The sequence below is a fragment of the Nipponia nippon genome, unplaced genomic scaffold (genome assembly GCF_047370975.1).
Source record: "Nipponia nippon isolate SJK-2023a ecotype South Korea unplaced genomic scaffold, ASM4737097v1 scaffold_6, whole genome shotgun sequence".
Classification (NCBI taxonomy): Eukaryota; Metazoa; Chordata; class Aves; order Pelecaniformes; family Threskiornithidae; genus Nipponia; species Nipponia nippon.
Window position 1 is genome coordinate 75,105,797 of NW_028262380.1, and position 20,811 is coordinate 75,126,607.

At 39.7% G+C, this 20,811-nt stretch overlaps 1 long non-coding RNA gene across 1 annotated transcript in view; it reads left to right on the forward strand.

The window, feature by feature from the left end:
* LOC148051575 (uncharacterized) overlaps positions 1-20,811 on the forward strand; it is a 97,417-nt gene that overhangs the window by 61,261 nt on the left and 15,345 nt on the right. Inside the window, exons 3-7 of the long non-coding RNA XR_015700164.1 lie at positions 13,743-13,832; positions 14,319-14,417; positions 16,669-16,769; positions 17,820-17,942; positions 18,676-18,978. This is a non-coding gene — a long non-coding RNA (uncharacterized LOC148051575). The remainder of the gene's footprint in view (positions 1-13,742; positions 13,833-14,318; positions 14,418-16,668; positions 16,770-17,819; positions 17,943-18,675; positions 18,979-20,811) is intronic.

The following is a 20,811-nucleotide window of genomic DNA, read 5'->3' on the forward strand; positions in this document are numbered from 1 at the left end:
TGGGAGTAACACTACAATCTAAAACCTTTCTAATATGCTGGCACTGAACTGTGTTGCATGAATTGACCCCTTTCTGAAGAATGGTATTCTCACTACTTATCCCAGAGTACAGCTTGACTAGCTTTCAGTTAAATGGGGAATAGGATAAGTGACTGTTTTACCAGACCTCCAATTTAATATCTCGTAGATATGCTGAACAGTTTGAAAGAACTGTCTTTCCGCTTTCCATTGTTGGAAATTCTTTATAGCAGATATTAAAAATGTATAGGAATTTATTGCTTTACTCCCAAACAACTACTTTTCTGTGTAGGCTAGACGCTTCAGAACGAGGAAAAATGGTGTCCTCTAGTCACTCAAAAATGCTGAGTAGCTTAAATCAGAGAAGATGAGTAAAGCAATGAAATCGTAATATTACAAAGGTCCACTCCTGCTTCTCAGGGAGAGCTTGATTGCTGAGTTAAACACATGTTTCTGCACCTTTAATGTGCTCAAACCGAAAAAGATAATACTGTTAATCAGCAGGCAGAAGGAAAAACCCATTTTAACAGACTGAGCTGTGAGACAGACTGGAGACGTGAAGCTCTTTTATGTCTCCCTGAGGCTCTTTTTCCCAAATCTCCTATTTGGAGTACAGTCCCATCACTGCGTATGCCATCAAGACCAACAGGTTTGTTGGGTAACCTTTGCACTTAGTCTGCATAGACTGCGAAGACAGCCCTAGCCTTGCCCTGTCCTATGCTTCAAGTATGGCAAAAAAACCCTATTTATGTTTATCTCAAGATTGACCTTTACTTGAGTGTGAAAAGGAAAGAGGAATGAGACTTGCTTATTATTTTTACTGTCAACTTTGTTCAGATTCTGTTTATTTTTGCTTGAATATCCTAGACAAAGGCTGGTGTTTTGGCTCTGCGTTTACACTCTGGTTCCATCATGTGTGTAAGACAGTGCATGACCTTTTTCTCAGCAGAATGAAAGATAAATATAGCCTGATACACAGAAGTAAGCCACTACTACAAGGAGCCTCATCAGCACGATCATCATCTGCTTTTGTGTTTAATTTTAATGAGGAAACTTGTTCAGCTGCACATAGTCAATCTGAAAACAATAAAGGCATAACTGCTATGAGCTAAACTATTAAAAAAATTAAAATCCTCCTCATTTCATTTGTTGAAAAACAAGGAGAAGGGATAGACATATGGCCACCCACTTGGTTGTGCAAATTGTAAGAAGTGAAAATAACTTGTGACAGAATTGCCTGAAGGTTTCGTTTAGCCCGTCACACATGGCCTCAATAACACTGTGAAACAGTTTCTTTTACCCCCTCCAACCTACCCAACCCCTTGTGCTACGAAATCTGCAAAACATTTTTCAAATTAAGTGTGCACTGTTTTCCTTTTAAGTTTCAGGAGCAAGTGGCTGAGAAAGACATGCTGAGAGATTGGAAACAATCTGCATCGGCAACAAAGGGAGATGCCTGCTGCTTTGCAAGCAACACAGAAAATATGCCAGCCATGCAGAGCGCTCTGTGGCAGTAATTCCAGAGCTGAGTGATGTTTATTTGTGCTGCACACTAGCCTTTCTCAGACCGCTATGGGGAGGAGGGTGGGTTTAAGAGTCCTTGGAAAACTGTTGTGGTATAGGTCGTATTTTATTAGCACATTGTCTGGGATTTGGAGCTGACGTTTGCCTCCTGAGCCTAGATAATGAGCTTACTGGAAGCGCTGTGCCTGACTTCCCTGTGCAAGTGTAGGCGAATGGGTATGTGTTCGGTGCGGCTCTTACGGCTGGGGATTTGACTGGTCAACACACTGTTATCAAAACTGTCGTTCTGTCATAGTGGAGGAAATTAAATAGGGCCGTTTGTACGTTCTGATGAAGAACTGATAGTGTCAGAAATAATCTTGGCAGCCATTTTAATTTATGATAGAGGAATGGCTTTTGCATCCTAAATAAGCACGGATCACTTAACCAAGTCAAGTAGTCAGCTGGTAAAACTATCTGACAGAACAAGAAATGAACACAAGGAATGAATCGTAAAAACGGTAGTGTTGCCATAACTGGATCATTCAAGAAAGATAATGCATGAGCTTTGTAGAAGAGTACGAGCTTCACCTTTCTTGTGGAGACATAAAGTATTTGAAAGAAGACAGTGGATAGTTCAATACATGTTTATAGTCTAGATGGATAGGAAGGCACAGGGGAAAGTCCAGTAGTTGCTTCCATTTTGCTGCTGGATACATCCTTTTAAACTTTTTTCATGTATGAATTCATATAAATGTACTTACTCAGGCTTGAAAGACTTTGACTACAGCCTGTCTTATACGGTGTTATGCAGGAGCTACTCCCTGATCTGTACACAGGTTCAGTAATCCTCTGCATGCACCGATATATTTCTCTGCAGGGTTTACCTATATTAAATTGTTCAAGACAGCCAGGGGGCCAGCGTAGGTGTCAGTCAAGGAGGAGCCAGGATTGTGCCAGCAGACCCCTGACGATGTGTGTTTTCTGGCTACTCCACAACCCTCACAGTGGGAAGCAGCGGGTGCTGCGGCCCTCAGGACTGCCGTGCTGGCTGCCATGATGCTGCGTTGCCATCAGCCCGCAGGCTGGGGAACGAGGGGGCTTGCTCCTTCCAGACACCCCCGGTCTGTTGCTGGGAATGTTCCCCAGGTTGAGGAACTTGGTTTTAGTGAGCTAATGAGCAGATACCATGGCAGGGGTGTAGCATATTCATAGTTTGAGACAGAGCTATAAACTCTATCTTCCGGCCAGGAAGAGATTAAACATATAAATGATGTAAGCTAATTCGAAAAAAGGGCAATATTCCAGAAAATATTCTAGCCTTGCTTTTGCATTTCTGAACATTGATTAACAACCAAGCAGTGGGAGAAGGGGTGACGTTTCTAAATGGGTGTCAGAAAGAAAGCAGTGTGATGATCTAAATCTTTGCACTGATATTTAACCTTTCTACTATGAAATGGCTGAAGTATAAGATAAAACTGTTGGCTTTTACCCTTGCAATCAAAACGTTTCGTCACTTAGATGATACTGTGGGGGGCTTTACAGATGGATGAAAGGTACTCCTGAAAAGCTTCAGCACTTCTGCTGTGGCTGAAGTGAATGTGCATCATGGCTAGATCTGCGATAGCAACAAATACTGAAAGTCCAAGGCACGGTCCTTCAGCTTCTCTGTGACCATCCTCTGTTAGGCAGAAAAAATCCGGCTGCTTTGAATTGCACGCAATATGTTTTTTGATAATTGAGTCAGAAAATAAGGTGGTAGAGTGCAGATGCAGGAATTCACGTGCCAATGTAGTTGTGGAAAATAGCCAAGGCTAGCTCTTACCCTCCTTTTTTTGCCCCTGAAACTTTGTTCTTTATCAGCTGCCTGTGTTGAAATTAGTATTGAGAAGATTTTAGAAAAACAAAACAAAGAACAAGCTTAGTAAGTTACATGGGACTGGAGGAAACAATCAAACTTTGTAGCTGGCTGATGGAAAATCAAAAATCAGCATAGACTTAAAATACACAAGAAAGATTGTTTCATTCTCTTCTGCTTTGATACACTGCACCAATATAAATGGTTTTATGTAATCACCGATTTAAAAAGAGCTGGCAAGACAGTAAAGGTAATGCTAGTTTTAGAACAGATCCTTTTGTAATTTATCTATTGATGTAGCTCAGAATTGTGAATCCTATAAAGTTTTAAAAAAAAAAAAAGTTTTGTCCCAGGAGTCGGAAGGCTGGCTTCAAATTAGATTTTTTTTTTGTTACTAGTTTGTCTCCCTTGTCTTCCCTGGTATGATTTAACACTTTTAGTTGGCAATCACATTATATTTTTAAGTTTTCATCTGCAATTAGGAAGGTTGGATTTTAATTACTTTTTTAAATAGTAAGAACAGGTAATAATTTAACATCAGGGATTGATATTAAAAAGATAAGCAAAAAAATGAAGCAGAGGTTTGTATTACTTTGAGGTTGTCATCTTGAAACTTGGTACCAATATGAGGAAACAGCACAGCTGTAATTAAGAATAGGTTTCAAAAAAAAAACTGTTTCAAAGTAGTGGAAAGTGCATAAACTTAATTTAAATATCTTCAGTACGCAAACATTTTCTGTCATATTACATGGCTGGGTCTGTCTACCCAAAATGTTTCTTGACAGAATGCTTCAACTGGAAAACGTTTGCAGACAATAAGGTGAGAGTGGATATAAAATGCTTTTGCTTCACACAGGACCCTAAAGCTATTTTCTTTTGCATCTGACACAGAATTTCTCCTGGAAATAGGTGGCTCAGGGAAGCAGCTTAGGAAGAAGCAACTACAAGTTTTTGTTTCTTCAGGATAGTTTATACAACTTTTATACGGTTGTATATGCCAAGTTATATTGGTTGTATATGCCAAGAAGCTAAGCTGAGGTGAAAAAGATTCAACTATTCCCCAATGTATAAAGCTACACTATTTCGCATTGTACTCAAATTATTTTAGCTTAGCTTAATCATGCTTGTTTGCATTAAAACAATATCTTGTTTTTTCATGTCTTTCTGATTAAATACTGTCTATTCATTGTGCTCCAGAGCCACATAATATTATTTAGACTGATTTTTTTTTTTTTTGTATACATAAAGCTGAATCCAGTGCTTTTACCACAGATGTGCAGAGGCTTCCTGAATTTCCAAAGAAACGTTGGCACTGACAAAAATACTGTGAGGGGTTGGGGGAGGACAGCTCCATGTTCTGGGAAGTGACTCCTGTGTCTTCCTGATCCGACATCAGGAGCAAGCAGTGTCTGGGGCTAACACCGGGCTTCTCAGGGAGGTTGAAGCTGCATTGATAGAAATAGTTGCTGTGTTAGTTAAATTCTGCATTGGGATTGTAACGTCACACACCATCATCTGCTAGACCTTTCCATCTAGCGTAGTTTGTGACTGTGAAAGCACTGGAGTTAGGTTTTCCCCTTTCGTTGTAATTGAGAAAGTCATCTGTGGTCTGCGTCCAGTTACTCTCTGTGTTGTTGCGGTGTTTTATTCATGACACTGCTTACAAGGGGAAAAGCCACGCGGAGTTCTCCAGGATGTAGTCCATGGTAAATAGCGTGTCCCCATATTAAAACAGCTGATAGCACACAACTCGTGAGGAAGAAAAATGCCTGGAAGTGGAAACTGTGAGAAATAGAATGGAGTGAAAAGAATTTTTTTTTCTCCTGTTCTACTTCCTATAGGTAAAGCTTTTAAATGATTGAGCTCCAACTGACCTCCAGCTCTACTCATTCTTTGTCTTTTTGTTAGACTCTGAATTGTTAATAGCACAATGTTCAAAATTCACCCATAGACCCAGCAGACCTTTTGCCTGGCGTGGGAAACATGTTCAGGAGATGGAGGACTCTGTTGCCCCCGGAGCATTGGCTGGCATGGCGTGTGCACCGTGTGGTGGGATCACAGCTATGCAGGCCCCCCTGCTTCATCTAGATGTAGCAACACAAGTTGAAGAGCCAGCATATTGACTTTTAGGGGGTGGTTTCTGTGCCAGCTGTCTTGCAGCAATATAAAGCACAGTTATAGGAGAAAAAGGGCACTGGTTAGCGGGAAGCAGGATTCTCTGGGCTGAGAGTCAGATAAACTTGGCTCCCTTGTTGCACGTGCATTTGCAATTCTTGTGCTACTGATGTTTATTTTGGACCTTTGGTACCTGAGTGCTATTTTATTTTAAACTAGCGCCAACTTTGATTACAAAGATGGCCTCAAAAAAATCAGAAAATTACAGTCTCACACATGCTCACTCCTAAAGCAAAAATATTTCATTTAGGCTACAAATTTTTTTATTTCAGACTTTGTATATAATGCATAGACAGTTTAATGCCTTCCTCATTTTTTTTCCTTCTTTCCTACCATAGAATTAACAAAGTTTTGTCCCATTGCTTTTTCTTCTTGCCACTTTGTAATTCCTCAAAACTGAGGAATAAAAGCCAAAATTATAGAACGAAAAAAGAAGAAAAGGAAAATTGAGAATTGAGGGGGGAAGAGAGAGTGGGAGCTATTATTTTTTCCTGTTGTGCTTTGTAACAGGAGAACAGGATGGACCAATGCTTTTGGAATTTTTAATCTTAATGAGAAGTACAAAAGTTTCATGAAACCAGGTTTTGAAGGCAGACCGTTTTCAAATCAAGTTTCCCTCAGCTCTAGCTCTAACAGCTTTTGCTTTTACCCGTCAAATAACAGGAGGCTTTAAAGGCTGTTGATTTGCTCCAATCCAGTAGGAGTTCCAAGCATGTGACTTCAAGCATTTTCAAGTAGTCTTTTTAGGATCAGCTTAATTGATGTCCTACAGGACTGTGGATGTAGTTAAAGTTAAGGACGTGATTAAGTGGTTTGTTGGACCCAAGCCAGAACACTTAACACCTTGCAGAATCCACTACTTAGTCTGAATATGTGTAATATGCAGTCATGGGGAATTGTCTCTTTCTTCTAAGAAAAGAGAAATTTTCCTGTTCCAGACCCACTGCTCTTCCTTGCTTTCGTTCTTTAAATGTACTCTCTTTCTAAGCCCACCTCTCCTTGAACTCCCCTTCTAAACATAAAAATACTAAAACACATATGGTCTTTATTTTTTTGACTGTGCACAGGTGAGTGTGTTCCTCTCTCCAGCTGCGCAGAAACCAAATGTCAGCTCAGCAAAGTTACTTTTTTTTTTCTAATTGATATTCCAAAATCCTTTTCCATAGGACTCTGTTAAAAGTGAATAGTTGGAAAAAAACTAATTAAAAAAAAAAATGGCTCATGCCTTTTCTATTACGATCATTTTTTTTCACAGTAGACTGTAGCATATGTGTTGCTTTCCTGGGACACTGCTAGTTTGCTTAGGTGTTTAGAATGTGATAATGCTGGTTTGCATTTACAAGGACTAATAACAGGGATCCAGGAATAGATAAACATGACGGGGGATTTCCATTGCCTTAGCCAGCTATTCAGAAAGTTGGAGAATTAAACAATACTTACAGTATGTTTTAACAATAAAAAATCCTGGACAACTGGACTTCAGCACTGCTTGTTCTGCAGTTAATTTTGGATAGGAAAAGTTCAAGCGATTTTGGCGCTCTCATCGGGTGGGATCCTGGGATTAATTATTATTCAGTAATCAAGTTTTTGGGATTTTTTTGATAGGAATGCTGTGAGAGGAAAAGCTATTACATTGTCATATTGTTTTAAAGGCTGAGAGTTTTTGTTTGGACGACTCCGTTATAAAGGTTTTGCTCATCCTTTGCCAATTAGGTAGAGTCTCTGTTTTCTGCAAAAGTTGCTTGTGTTCCTTGCCATGATCCTTTGCCTCATCATCTGAGAAGGTGCAACTGCAAATCCTTATTTTATACTTACATGACTGCATGATAAAGTTAGCTGGCACACGGCACGAAGACAATAAATCTAAAGCTTTTATATTTAAAAGCAATTTGCTTTTATTAACCTTTGTTAGTTAGGACAACTGCTATGTTTCAGAGGTACCAGAGAATTTCACCTCCTCCAACTCCTCTATTAGAACAGCTGAGCTATATATTTCTTCTAGTATGTAAGTGAAAGCATGCTCAGCTCTCTGGCTGCAAGTATTTAACAAAGAGCAGAATTTGAAGACGAACTGTGATACCTTTATTTGCACTGCAGAAAATTTTACTGTGTGACTAGTTCTAGTACAGTCTACCAGAACCTGGCCTTTCCTCCAAACTGCAAATCTAATTCTTGCTAGATTTGGATCTGGATTAGGAGGAAAAAAAAAAAATCCCCCTGTAGTTTGCTGCTTCAAGGAACATACATATCTTTTCCTTGACTGTCTGGAGCAGGTATACTGGTAATCTCCTCAGGTTTGCTATTGCCAGCCTGTATCCCTTTGCTGCATTCAATTTCATTACTCACTTTTGAGCAATCCTGGTGATGGGGATTTTTCACTTAGCCCAAACTTGTTAGTAACTGTAAGGGAGAAGAGTTGCAGTGGTAAGGAAGAAGTAGGGGAGCTCGAAGGAAGGTGACGCTGGAAGGAGCGGGGACTCAGAGTGTTGATACAACTTTTACTTGTACCTTTGCATCGTTTTTTCTCAAATCGTGACTGTGTTCTGTGTAGAAATTATTTCCCTTTGCAGCTGTTGTATTTCCTGGTGAAGCAATGTGGAAGCTGTACAGAACCCAAGTGGCAGTCCAGGAAAGAGGTTCTCCTAAGGAGATGATGACAAGTTTTGAGTTTTGCAATAAAAACTTGCAGATGTGTTAATTTTATAAAAATAATTCTATACCAGCCTTATCTTGAAGATGCTTCCCTGTTAGGAAATGTAAATTCATGTACATTTTTATTTGATACTTCTGGGTTTTTTCCCGAAACAAAATGCCTGTTTTTTTGCAACAGTCACCTGCAAATATACCCGTTCTGTTGAGACCTCTGCTCTGTATGGGATTCTCAGAATAATGTGCCCACCTTTTTCTTAAGATCAGGATCACTCTGGGGTGAACAGGGAAGACTTTCTGAACTGTATTTTGCATTCCAAGGACTTCCTGAGTCCTTAAAAAAGTAGCCAGCTTTTTCCTGAATTGCTTTGCTGTCTCTCTTTTCCAGTAAGTTTGTCTTGTTGATAAGAGGTAGCACCCGTTTCAGTGCAGCAGTTGCTACTTCTGTCTTTGAGATGGCTACGTTACATCTTTGCAATTTCTTGTTGACTGATACCCATACTCTTCCTTAACGGGAGTCCTGAGTCTTTACCCGTTCATCTTGTACTGCTTGCAATTTTTCTTAGAGAAAGAAGAGCATTTTTTATACCATCATGTTAGCTTCTACGATTGTTTCCAATATAAAAAGGAAAAATTGCCTGTATTGTTTTCTAACCGATAGTTCATTAATCTTTCTCTGAGATCCTGTCTTCTCTGAATAATTATCTTCTCTGAATAATTATTTTGAGATAGCGGTGGGTGTTGTCACGTTTGTCAACTCTGTGGATGTTAAGCTGGCCCTCGCTAACTTTGTAGCCAAGTGGTGAAACTCTTTATAGTTCTTGCATCTTTTTCCCTGAATTCTGAGCACTTTCACAGTTGATGGTGTTGGCTACAGCATATTTTTTTGTAATTCTGACGTTGAAATCTCTATGTCTTTTTACCTCATTTGATTTTAGAGCATTTTAGATTTTTAGTAATGGCAGAGGACCATCCCTCTTCCAGAGACCAGCTTATTTTGCACGCCAAGTTCCACGTGCCTTGTCAAGGGTTAGCTCTGGGTCATTGAATAGTGTCTGCTGGAGTGTTGTGATCCCAGCTGTGATGCCTGGGCCGTTACCAGAGCCAGTTGTTACGTGCTTGTCTCTGCAGACTTACACTGGCAGCACACAGTTCTGCATTATTGCCTTCTCACTGTACTCTGTTGAAAAATGTACGTCTTTTACATTTAATTTTTTTGCATGGAGTGCATTTCTCGTCGGATTCCTGTGTTGCCATTTCACAGTCAGCTTCCTCTGCCTGAATGAACTAAAACCTCCCCCAAGTCTCAAGTGCTTCAATGTACACTACTGTCAGACACCTTCTGACAGTTTCCCGTGATGCTCTTCTCAGATGAGGCCACTGACAAGTGGCCGTTGAAGAGAAAAAAGATAACATACGTTACGTGTATAAACTACTCATTCACTACTGATACGGGGGTAAAGAATCAGTATGTATCTCATCCCTGCAGTCAACATAAAAAACACCAGAAAAAGTGATTCTGTATTTTCAGTTTTCAACAGGACTGCATTAAAAAACAGGTACTTGTTCATTCATTTCAATGGTGGCAGCCAGTAAAGGGAGATACACGTGTGTCAGCATCCTAATGGCGTTTTTCAGGTATTTTATATTAACTAAATTGAACTAACACATCTTAAAAAGAAATCTGTTTTGCCTGTCAAGACAGGAATATGAAAGCAACTAATTCACTGCATAGCTGGAAAATAGCAGAATGTCAAAGACAGCTCCTGCAAATGCATTGGGAGTCAGTGAGTGCTGCTTTTGCAGATATTCTTACACATGCGGTTAAACTGCATGGGCAGATAGATATTTTCGGGAAATTAAATTGCCACAAGGTGATGGAGACAAGGCTGGCATTATTTGTAGGTATTGAACTGTGATCAGTAAAGCTTGTCTTACCTCTTGGACTTTCTCAGCTGGAATAATTTATCTACAGCTGCTATGTAGAAAGACTTGCTTTACTTAAAAAAAAAAAAAAAAACTGTTTGTACTAAAGTATAAAGATTCATATACCAGAATTAATTAATTTTAACCTGGGATTAAAGCTGGACCATGCTGATAGTGCTCACTGCGAGTTCCGTCTGCTTCCTCCAATGCATGCTAATGCTGGAGCTTAGTAGAAAAGTTTGGGAGTGCGATGCCCCAGCTGGTAGCACGAAGGCCTTGGGAGAACAGGGATGCTGGGACTGTCCTGACAGCCTGGTGGCGATTCCTTGGCTTGGGTTATTCCCTGATTAATAAGATGGATCAGCAACTCTAGCAGGTGCCCTTTGAAAGCCAGACATAGCTGAATTTTGCCCCCAGACTAGCCCAACCCTAGAGTGCTCACTGTTCCTCGTTGTTTTTCATCCTCCCATGGCACTTGATGTCGGTGTCTCACATATTTCATCTGTTGTGCACACTGTGTGCTCCTGCCTCTGGCTTCTAGCATGTCTTGAGGGGAGGGAGGCAGAGGTGGGGAGTGAGTAGGTGATCAGGCTTCTCTGGACTCTTACGTGGTTGCCTGTGGTTGAAGATGGCTGGTCTGATGCAGGTGGTTCTTTTCCATTTTATTAAAAAATGCATATGTGTTTAAGAACAATGAGATAACTGGCCTTAATATGCTGCTCTATGGAATTTAAAAGGAAATAGGTTTGTCCCATTACCTCAACCATTATATAAGATGAAATAGATTTTGACAGCTGATGTCTGATTGTTCCGTGAAGGCAGATTTCTCAGTCTCTTGCCGTAAATGTTTAAAAATGCCATGTCATAAGAGTAGTCCTTCCGGTGTATTTTTTTTTTTTTTCCTGGCTGCCAGGGACTAATCTGGGCGGTGGGAAGGACTTGGGAATAATTTCCTAAAAAGCTAAAGGAACTCAGAAGAGAGGGAAGCGGAAAGTGGGCTGCGGTTCCTGCCAGCTGGCCGGAGCTCAGTCCCAGCGAGACAGCCCGTGCTGCCAGTCCCCAGGAATGCGCTGGCGGCCAGCGCCTTACCCAGCGCACCCGCTCCCAGGTGGGGGAAGGCAAGCGCAGCAGTCCTTTCCTTGCTGGGATTTGCCATGTGATATATTGGACTATTTGAGATATATTACATTAATATTTCTGGCTTTAAATTGGGAACGGCTGTGGTTAAAGTATCCTGGATTCTGTGGTCAAATAGTTGGTGTTGGCAATTTCTGTGGTCACATATTTGGTAGCTAATGCTTTTTATGAATTCCAGATTTTTCCCCTCTGGGATAATTGTGCCTCTGGACCTAATGCTGGAAGGCTGTCACTTGGTCATGTTTGTTGCTTTCGCCTTGAAGATCACAGCTCTTTCTTTACTTCTACCACAGATACACTGGTGGGAAAACAACAGAACATCCCTGTAGCTACATCTAGTACATCTATCTGCACAAGTGAGCACGCATTTTCCCCAGAATATATTCTTTTGTGCTACGCTGTCAGTATATTGATTTGCTTTAAAGCTTGTGCTGAAAGGACTCCTAGTGAGTACTACTGGTTTGCTTAGGAGGTGGAATAACTCATCTTTTCTGAATGAGACGAGCTATGTTCTGAAGTACGCTGTTTTAATTCAGTGAAGCTGTGCTGATTAACCCAAGCTAAAGATCGCATCCAGTGAGGCCTTTTTCATTTAAAGGAGAAATGGCAGTGGCTGACTACTAAACGCAACAAATAGAATTAGCTGTTATGAAAAAGAAAAACATTCAGTGAATTTCTGCTCTATATTTGGGGAAGTCCTGAATGGGCCGCTTCCCACCAAGAACACGATGCAGGCGTGTATTTGATGCCAGTGCGGAAGCTGGTAACATTACATAGTACTGTCCAGCCTTTTCAAGGGCAGATCACGGGCACGTGTCTTAGCAAGACATTTTGAATTCTTTCAGCCTTTGATATGTGGATATTTGTTACAAATCTAGGAACATAGAGAAGTCTGCAGAAATTATACAAATTGAATTTATCAATATATAATGGAAGCAGGCGTGGTGATTTGGTTGACCGTAGCTTGGTTAAATACACATCATGTAAAGTCAGGGAAAGGCTGACAAGAACTGTGGGGTGTTTTTAGAAAAGGAAAAAAAGGGAGGAGTAGGAGCATAACTGATGCCAATGAGCTCAGGGCAACTAAATCTTTTTAAAGAAGTCTAGTTTTTGTCAGATTGGACGTTTTGCTGGCAAAAGTATCCTATTATAATAATATATTTAGATGCTGATAAAGTTCTGAGTTTAGTAATACACCAAATTTTGTTTAATCCATCACCAGTATACAATAAACGCTGTATATTTTATGTGGATTTAAAGTGTGCTTGAGTAAAATTCATATATATGTGTAGACAGGAGTACTCACTTTATTTTTGCTTGTACTCTTACACTAGTGGGAAAAATCAAAGGATACCCCTTAAAAGTTTTTAATGATCAAGTTGTGCAAAAGATGCTTTTCATTTCCCGGTGCCTATTTGCTGTTTGAAATCTGACTATATAGCCATGAAGGCCAGCTGTTTTCTCCTTATGGCATTAGTAAAAAGAGAAAACCAAAACAATATGCCTTGTTTAGGGTATTTCTGGGACAACTTTCCCAGAATTTTCCTACTGCTTTTTCATTTCTTTACATAAAATACCCATAACCCTTCTTCCTTGATGAAGTGGCAAAGCATCCAAATACACTGGCTGATTTTTATGAGATTGATTTCTAGCTCTCCTTTTCTTCATTGTCCTGAAATGCATCTGCCTACTGATTACTAAAAAGATATGCAGTCTGAGAGTATCGGAAGTTTCTGTGTTTCATTAAATTACACTCAGGCTGCAGTGAAAAAGTGGCAGATGATTCTTGGCTGTTCTTTTGTCCTGATGTACTTGGGGAAGAAAGAAAAATAAAATCTCCTTTGCCTGTGTGAGACTGATTTGTTTATGTGCAGGTTTGTGCATGTGTGTCTGTGTATATATAACCAGGAAAAACACTGCATTAAAGATGCTAAACTTAGTTCCTTTACTCTTTTTGGTTGGCTGGAATTCACATTTCAAAATCGTTGACCATATTGGCATGAGTGAGAAATTTCACTGTCTGATATAAAACTCATGTGACTTAACAGCAGTTTGGAGGATTAAGGAAAACATCTAAAGCAGCAAGACTGGCCAGGAACTTGCAAAATTTGCAATGCTGTGCGCATGTCTGTGTATGCGTGTGTGTGTCTGCCACTGGATCACTGAAAGAGAGAGCCCCTGGAGCATCTGTCCTACTATTGCATTGTTATAGTCTTTTTCACACCCCTGTCCTGCTACTGAAACTTAGCCTCCCACTTACTGTGCATGGAAACTGCCCTTCAGTCGTCTTTATCTTTGAGATTCTCTCCCCTTCAAGTGCTGTGGTTTTGGAATTTGAAGATGAAAAAAAAATCTTGAAGGGAAGGAGTGTATTTTCTAGAGCAATAGTGAAATTATAGGGTTATTGTTTTTAATCCCATTACATCTCTGGGCAGACGGGTCCAATTCATGAAGGAATTTATTTCTGTTTTGGCAGGAAATCTCATCTGGATTTAATCTTGATATGGGACATAGTAATACAAGAGATAGACGAGAGTGAATTGTGAAGGCCGGACTAAGAAGAAAGGTAAAAAGAAAACCAGTGAGAGTACGTTTTTATAAGCAAGCAGAACAGAGAGCTGTAATGAGTAAGTGAGAAGAGCACAATAAGAGGTTTGGAAAATGCATTTTGTGGAAAGCAAGACTTCTATTTTAAAATAGTTTTTATATTACATTATGTATCTGGCAGAACTTCTGATTCTTCTAGCTTTAATGAGAATGCAAGCCAATGTCCAGAGTCTCTGTAAACTAAGAATGGATCCTTTGCAGGGTTCCCCTCCTCTGTTCTTGCTCATTCTTTTTCTTGAAATTCCAACATGTTGGTTTTTATAATATTACTGTTCTTACTCTTGGATCGATGATAATAAGGGTCTCTTGCCTTTCTGTAGCTCTCCAATGCAAGCCGGTGCTTTTATAATGCTTTTTGTCTTTCTAACACTTTCCAGACATTAACTAATTAATCTTAACAACACCCTGTCAAGGAGGTAGAATAATTCAGTGATGTTATTTACAGATGAGAAATGAAAGGACGGAAAGTGAAGCAAATGGTTCAGAAAGACGGTACAGTTGGGAATAAAGGCCACTGGTATATGCAGATCTGCCTGGCAAGCAGGTAACTGTAACGTATTTCTCATGTTTAAAAGTGGTTCTGAATCTTTGCTCCTAAATGTAATTTTTCTTTCCTAGTTTTTAATTCTCATTTGGTTTAAAAGAAGCAGGAATGGGCTTGTGACTAATTTGGCAAATTTTAGACAACTTTTTATTAAAGACAACCTTGTTTACTAGAAGGGTTTCTGGCATTCTTCCAGTCCTTTTGAGACCATTTTAAGATTCTCTTACAATGTAAAGGCTTTCTTAATTATTATGGTGTTCATTTTATCATACAATATACTACATTAAGTTTAATATTCCCCTCATCTGTCTCTTGGGGAAATACAGTAACAGTTATGAGAGAGATATCTCCTGAACCATATTTTAAGTAATCTTTATGCACTTTTAAGTAACTTTCCAAAAAGGAGGTTAAACAAGTGAAAAAAATGGTATTGTCAGAGGAATAATCTTTAATAAAGGCAGGAAATAAAGTACATTTTTTAATATATCACATAAGTAAGAAGGCATCTACAATGAACTTCAGTTACAAAGAAGAAAAATTCCTACCCTAGCAATATATTGAGAAGTGAAATACCATCCTCACTTTCAGCTGGCCTAGTCCTTTTTAATTAACATATTTGCTAGGGACTTATCAGGTCCTAGAAGACTGATAAGGATGCTCTTTTATGTAGAATTATTTTTGTTCTAATTAGCTAACTTGTCAGACCACTTGCAGACCCTCAATAAATCTGTGGTGGACATGTTCAAAATGCATACTGAGCAGATACGTTTTTCCAAGGAGGAAAACCATTTTACTCCTGTCCTTTCTGTTCACAACAGTGTTTATGTTTGCAATGACAGAGCTTGTCCATGCACTGCTGAGGGAGAGACTATCAGAACTTAGGTTTTTAAAAGATTTCTTGTCTTTAGGTTTCACATATTTTAAGTTTGGGTTTTTTAAAATTTTTCTAACTACTTTGAAGGAACTGTAAAACCTTTCCCTTCTTCCATCCCTCTCCCCCACCTCCTATTTCCCCAGGAAAAAACCCACTCTTTCTAGATTACAAAGTCATTTTGTGGCCCAAAATAGCCCACTCTTCTCAGCAACTCTCCCTTTCCCCCTCGTCTCTGTTCTCCCCCACCCCCACTATGCTTTTAAATATAGGCTTGAGTACCTGCCAGCTGCATACCCAGCCCTCAAAGCGCATGCTGTGGTGGGGATCATCTTTCTGCCTTCACTTGCAACCAGTGAGGAAAAAGATCCTGGAGCAGTGGACGATATTTCATATTTTGAGTTCTATTATTTAATTTAATCTCCTCTTTGCTTACTTGGCAAGGCAGCTGATCCACCAAGATCTGCACATGTCAGATGTTTTGTAACTTGCTGTGGTTAGAAGGAATCAATATCGTGCCCCTGGAGACTCACGTTGAGGATGCTTTACTCCATAATCTTCCTTAAGTCTCCAAATAAAACAACAAGAATTTCGGACCTGCTTACAGTAGTTCTGCTGGATTGGTAAAGCAGTTTGGGCGTAGACAGCTGTTTTCCTTTCAGGATGTGGGGGAGTTGAATCATGGAGTGTGAGGGCAAAAGAATTCCATGATAGAGGCTATTAGGGAAAATTTGTCTTAATGGAAGGAGACAATTCCAAACAGAATGGAGAAGTGAGTGGTTATGGCTCTAGGTGAACTATCAAAGATGATAATTTGACATATTTTCTTTGCTCCATTTGTGCGATCCCAGTGAAGAGACTTGTGTGTTTCATTCTCTTGGGTTCAGTCTAGCTATATGCTACGGACAGGTGAACATGATCTCAACAGTGAAATGTTTCCACCTGAAGAAATTCCATCAGCAATAAATAAGCTCAACTGTTCACTGTTTGGTATTTCTGGTTTGTGGTTCATGTTAATTGGAAGTCGCATTCTCTGCTGATTCAGTGTGACAGAAGCAAGAGAGAAATCAAGACATCCACGGGAGCCCCTTTGATCAGAACTGTCCCATGAGTATCTGTACAACTGTTCATCTTTCACTTCCTGCAGATGTTCGGGCAACAGCAGAGGTACACGTGCACAGAAAAGTCTAAATGTAGCAAATACTATAAATAAGTCATTGCTTGTAGATGTTAGAATTGTACAGGACTAATAGTCTTGAGAAAGTATCCTTCTGGCTTGCATAAATGTGTGAAATAATTCAATGGACTGGAGAGGAGAGGCATCCCCTAAGCCTTACGTGTGCCACATTCTACCAACATGTCCTGTTTTCCTTTGCGCAGGAACAACCAGCTAGGTTTGCTGTGGCTCCTCAGCTCAAGAAGCCAGTGCTGACTGGGACAAGGGAATGATTTGACCCAGCTTCTTGCAGCCCTTTGTAGAGGTGAGTCAAGTCCTATATGGTTGAGCATGGAGATGTAGATGATCTGGGAATTAATTTTTATTTTTAATTTTGTAAGCGTGGAAAGAATGGGAGGAGAACCTTGTTGTCCTGCGGCAAGGCTTAAGGTCAGATGGTCTAATGATACAGCCATCTTTTACCTCCTTGGGTATTTAAAAACATTGAAAGCTCTTTAAACTACCCATGTGACAGCAGACGTGATTGATAAGAAAAGGTCAAGTACTGCACTGATAACATCATAGAAATTGATAGAAAAGGCCCGTTAAGTCATCTTGTCTATCTCTTCGCCAACACCGGATTATTCCCTATGGTATATTTTCTAGTGCTCTGTTCACATTGTATAAGAGAATCGTGAGTTTTATGGCTTTGGCCTTTTGACAGTACACGCTTTATGGAACTTACTGATTGTTTTAGAGGTCTGAGTAAGACCATGTTTCATTGCCTGAAATTGGAGCAGAAACATATTAGCAAAAATTACTTAGAATTATGTAAGATTATAATTAAAATTGCTAAAATACACAAGGGCAAAGTGAGCCATAGCAGATGAACTTTGCAGCTGACAGTTCTTTAGCTGCAGACTCGCATTTAGTTTTTCTAATAAACTATATGATGTTTAAAGTAAAATAATCTGTGGTTCTCTTTCTCTCTCTCCCCCTTCTTCTTTCCACTATGATATTGTCCTGTCTTTCATTTCTGTCCATCTGGAGCTGGAGCTGAATTATGGCATATGATTTGTTATAGATTTATATCTCTCCCCCTAGATCATAACCTTCTTATTGATTCCCTCAGCTCCTGGTGCTTGCTCACACTCTTGCTTCTTCTCCACCCTGTTTTTCTCCCATGGTTTTGTCTGTTTCCTTTTATTCTGTGGGCTCTCATTCAACCTAATTTTCTTCCTTGGTTTTAGAAAAGGAATGTATTGGTTTTCAGTTAAGAGTTTTTCACTTCATAATTTTGATATTTGCTTTTTTCTTTTTTTTTTTTTTTTTTTTCCTTTCCCTGGGCTAAAATACTGTTGTCTTGCTCCAACAGAGAAAGAATTAGAACTGCTTATCTTGCTGTGAAATGGAAAGACTCTGTTCCAAGTTGCCATCCGGAAGTTTCTGGCAGTGAGAAGAGGTGTTAACAGCTGCCGTGAAAGGGCTACTGAACTTGGTATTAGTATAGAGGTTATTTCTGCCTCAGCAATGTGAATAATTTGCTAAATTAATTAAAAATACATTTACTTCCCTCAAGAAAGAGCAGAGTACATCCACATGGAATTTTGCTCCATGAATGGAACAAAAGAAAGAAAAACTGAAACAGAATAAGAAGTTCTAGAGCAGAATACAAATACGTTGAAATATTGCCTTGGGCTGTAAAAATGACTCCGGAAATGGACACTTATTTTTCATGCACAGTGTTTAATATTTAGTTTTGGTTACTGATCCTATCAAGGCAAAAGATTATTGTAACCTTAAACCACAGTGTAACTCAGCTCAGTGCTCCACCATTGGAGTGTTCATGGAAAATATGCATTTGACATTCTAGAGTGAGTGAACCCATAAGAAGTGAAATGTTTCAAGTTATAAATTATAGGTCCTTCAGCTTACAAAGCAGGGGCAGACTGCAGCTGCTTCAGGGAACTTCACTAAACCCTCTGAATTTTAGTGAAGCTAAATTGAAGCTCCTTGCTTACGTAGTGCAGATCCCAGGATAAGTTTCTTAGTGATATCCTTTAAAAATATGGGGAACTTTGTTCAGGGTGAAATCCCTTCAAAGTCAGAAATGTTTATTCACTGTAACCCTAAACAAAAGCATGAAAATCTGGTATGAAAAAGTTATGAAAATCTGGCATTTCTCTGTAGGTAAAATTATATACTATAGTAATGCTTTTTCTTTTGTCTAGGCATTAGAGAACGCCATGTGTCTGTTTCGCTCGGGCGTGAAGCCCTGACACCATAGGAACACCAAGCAGTGCTAATGAAATCTGAAGTGTTTCTGGATGTTGGCAGTGCCTACCCCTGCACTATGTATATGCCTTCCTCTTTCTTCCTGTGATCGCTTTAAAGGTTTCCCCCTCCAGCCCACCAAAACACTCGTGAAAAATGGGAACAAGCTGATCCCATTGACAGAACCACAGAATCTTGCTCTGGGTGTGAGTATTGCCTGTGTGGAAGGAATTAAAACACCACCTTACATCTTGCTTTTGGTGAGTGAGTGATTACTCGTTAATCCCACCCTAAATCATCGCTAACCAATACCTCTACAAAAATCTGTGCCTCTGTGAAAAAACTTTGAAAATAGGTTGCAGTTAGAGCCATAAACCATATTAGTTTGTTGCTTATAGCAAAGAGATAATCATGCTGCTGGGTTACTACTTCTTGAAAGGCAGAAAAAGCTCTATGGTTTGGCATGAAGACTCTTAATTCCTGAGCAAAAGGCAGCATACAGAGTTTTATTACCTCACAGATTAATGACATTTAATATGACGAATGCCATACTGTGGTGACAGTGTAGCCCCTATGTTCGTGAAATGGCACTTTTTTCAAGTAACAGCTCTAGCTCTGACCTTGCACTTTGGGTTTTCTAGAGATCTAAGCCAAAGTGGCTTTTAATGGGGGGAAGAGATTGTTTTGATTAAACAGAAGCCAGATATGAAATTAAAGAAAGAGTTCAGAGGCTGCTATTATATTTTGGCAAAGATATTTCCTTCAATTTTTAGCTTTTTATTTAGAGACAGCTACACTTTTTAACACTTACTCTCTTATCTACAGGGAAAGGCCTAATATTTGAAATGGCATTTAGGATTTATAGAAAGAAATACAACATGCCTTTCCTTTTAGAAATATAAGAAAGTCAGGACTGCCATGATGGTGAGCTAATTCCATCTCTTTCGGTATCTCATTTTTGACAACTACCGGCCTCAACTATTCAAAGTGCAAGTATTTGGTTATATTCAGCTGTGGCATACTCTGACCCCTCACTTAGCTCTCACCCTGTCTGATTTTTATAACCACATTTATCCTTCTCCCACTCAAGGTTAGATTGTACCTTGTGCCATAGCTCCAAAATAGGATACAGCGGGTCAAAATGTGTCAAGAAGTGTTTCTAAGCTTGAGGAGGCATTGCCTCCCTGGGACACCCACAGCTTTTCCTGTTGCTCTTTCACATGGAGCTGATTAACTTCGTTTCCATTTTCTGTAGGGCTGGCCTGGAGTATTTTAAGTTCAGGCTGGTGGTGTGCTGCTAGTCTCTCCTAAAAGGATAACAGTCATGACCTTGATTTTCTTAGGACTTCTAGTTACGTGACCAGGCCAGGGATGTAGGGCAATTTTTTTTCCTTCCAGCTTTCAATTTCTAATCATTTCTAACAAAAACAAAATTTCTTGCAGTAGGTTTCAAACCTGCAAGAAGCCCCGTAGACAATGTGAGAAGTGATGCTTCCTTGCGCCGAGAAGAAACTTGAGACCGAGTTTCAGAAGCAGTGTCATCTTTGGACACAGCACCAATGTTCAAACATACGGGCCAGGGGACCAAAGCTAGGGCAGGTTGGAAAGGTCTCAGATGTACAATTAAAATTTTCCCACTGATTTCTTAAATAAACTGAAATTGTTGGCTGCAACAGCCCTTCCCATCTTTCTCAGTAAACCTAGAACAGATGGTAGCATTTTGGCAATTAAAAAAATCTTCCAAACAACAAGTTTTATACTTGAAATCTGGTATGTCTGTTGCAGTGCACAAGAAGCCAAGTAGTTCTGTGGAATTTGTTTCACTTTTTAATGGTTTGTGCTTGTTACAAATAGGCAGATTGGACATCTGTGTAAAAGCCATGGCTAGCAGATCCAGGCTACGTGATTTACCTCTATAATTGTCCTAAGACTTGATACAGACGGCTTTAATAGTGGTTATGGTGTTCCCTGGGTAGCAGTCCTGCAGACTGGGAGAGAGCAGGAAGCTCCCCAGCACATCCAGTGATCACTGGTAGGTATCTTGCAGTGTGTATTGTTTGGAGTGGTAAGAATAAAAATAGACCATATGTATT